Consider the following 2,747-nt stretch of genomic DNA (forward strand, 5'->3'; position numbering starts at 1 on the left):
TGTGTGTCTGTGTGTGTGTAGCTCCCAGTAAGTGGTCTAAGTTACCTCTCCTCGTCAGGTTTATGAGCAGCCAGCGGACTGAAAGCTGTCGATGAGGTGGCACATCTGGTCCGGAGGGGAAGTCTGTAAAAACCCGGGTCAGCTAACTTACCTCCCCTAGCCAACTCCACGACTCTGGTGAGACGATAACCCCGTTTAACAGGAGCCACATCGGCAGGTTACATCCACATGTTCAAACACCCGAATAACCCACAACAACACAAGCACAACAACCGGAGCAAAGTCCACAAGTGAAGGAAAAAAAAGTCTCCGCAATGCCACCGCAGCTCCAGTAGGGCACACTGCTGCTACAAGTTGAGAGTCGGCATGACAAATTGTCACAGATAACACCACCTGAACAGATAAGCTTGGCGTATAACGTTATTGCAATAAGCAGCGCGATGACTGTCCTGTCTCCTCCCGCGGATTAAATGAATCCCAGTCTGTTATCACGACGGGAACAGACGTGATTAGTTGCTAAGTAACGTTAGCAGCGAGGCCCGAGAGAAGCTAGCTAGCTGAACCAACGCCTCAAGTAACGTCTCCTTACCTGGACAACTTCCGACAGCTCGTTTAGTTCACCCTACTTTTATTTTTAGGGGGGGGAGAGAAAAAGAAAAGGAGAAGTAAAGTTCACGCACCACGACGACTGTTGTTTTTTTCCAGTTTACGGCCCTGTCCAACGGCCGGGAGGAACGTCAACGGCAGTGCCGACCAAAGATGATATGTTCAGTGAGATGGGACACTCCTCAGAAAAACAACTTCCACACACACACAGAGAGAGAGAGAGAGAAGAGTGATTAGGAAATCAAAGATAATCACATAAAGCGAGATCGGGGTTAATACTTTGCTGGTAAAGTCTGTAGTGTGTTAATACTGTCAAAAAACCGGTTTTAATGGCTTGCTGCAAATAAGTATACACCCATTAAAAAAAGCTTTGTCAGTGTTTAGGAATGAGCCAATTGTAAAACGGTCTACAATGATGTATTAGTTTCAGACTTTTGAGAGGAAAACTGTGATTATATGTTTGACATTAGATGAAAGTTGGAATTGTTCAAATAAAGTCACATTTGGTGGGGGAACTAAACTATCTGAGGAAAAAAGGAAGTCTACATTAATCAAAATGTTACTTACATGCGGTATTTTTACTATAAAGACAGCATGTAAACGTGGAGTTAAATATCCTAAGCATATGGCTGCAAGGTAATATCTTTATTATTATTATTAATGCATGAGTAGACACCATCAGTTTCACATGACTTTGCAAGGGATTAAATAAATCTGTCCTTCTCTGGGCTTTCTCATAAATTGACAACACACAGACATGAGCCTTTGTATGCATGTACATATCTATGTGTTGTGGGTAAGTTGTGCGGGTATGTGTAAGTCCTTTAAACGTAAAGTGCAAGTACTTTATGCACATGAGTGTATATTACAATAATATAAACTATGCTGGGCAATTCTCTTGATTTATTAAAACTGTACCCAGTATTCTGTAAATAATCTCAATTGCATCTATAAAATGATTAGAAATACCAATTTTCCTGCTCCTAAATTAATTATATTAAAGACTGTATGCATACGAATAATAGTTTTACCCACCAGGCAACCATTTTATTAAAAGCCTAACCATGACTGACTGACACCAACATGCATAGCTACCCTCTATAGTCAAACATATTGCTTTATTAAAGTTGTGTTCATTTGTATTTGGACATTTTATGATGCCTTTTTGCTGGTTAATCAGTTTGAAATGGGAGAATTAACTTTATTTCAGTGGTGATATGAATCTATTTGCTGAATGGTACAATAAAGTCAACAACTTGGGTCAACTCACAAACAACTAATAAAGATATCTAACAACTATATACACTGTTTGCTCACATATTTGACCATCTGTACTGTCAACATACAGAAGATTAAATTAAACCCATATCTAATCATAGGGTGCCAGATAAAATAACACACTGAAGCAAATACAAGAATGTTTACTTGATGATTTTAGAAGTGGGACAAAAATAGAAAAAGCCATGTATACACCATATTAAAATTAATACAGCTCAGGAAACAACCTTTTACAAATGTACAAGAAAATAAACCAAATGAGTAACACTACTGCTACAAAAACAAATGAGACTAATTTGTCAAAACCTACGATCCATTGCTGTGGCAGCATCCCTCAATACCCCTGTGTCATTGTATGTTTACAGATCAAATGTATATACAGCATAGACAATCAACTTGGTAAAAAATAATAAACAGCTAAAAAACATGCTCGATAGGATGGTCATGAAAATGAAAATATAACTTCTTGCTTAAAAAATATCCATGTATACTCCTGTTTCCAATGCAGGATGGTAAACCTTTATTTCTTCTTTGCCAAATTTCGAGGGGAACTTTTAAGCAAGTCTCTGATCTTAAGGTATGTCCCTGTGGCTTCAGCAACCTCAGTGAATTCTGGTGTATCTTCAAATGGAACGATGCCAGCTGCAAAGTTGCTCCGATGAGGAACAGCGGTTACCTTTTCAAAATGCTTAGGAGAAGCACAATCTCCAGCCCCGCCATTAGAGAAATCTGGAACAGGACTCTGAGGACTGTCTTCCTGGTATTTGACTGGAACAGGGCTCTGAAGGTTGTCGTCTTGGGCTTTGACTGGACCAGGACTCTGAAGGTTGTCGTCTTGGGCTCTGACTGGACCGGGACTCTGA

This window comes from Morone saxatilis, unplaced genomic scaffold, assembly GCF_004916995.1.
Source record: "Morone saxatilis isolate NCDOM2014 unplaced genomic scaffold, NCSU_SB_2.0 Contig16, whole genome shotgun sequence".
In the NCBI taxonomy this organism is placed as follows: domain Eukaryota; kingdom Metazoa; phylum Chordata; class Actinopteri; family Moronidae; genus Morone; species Morone saxatilis.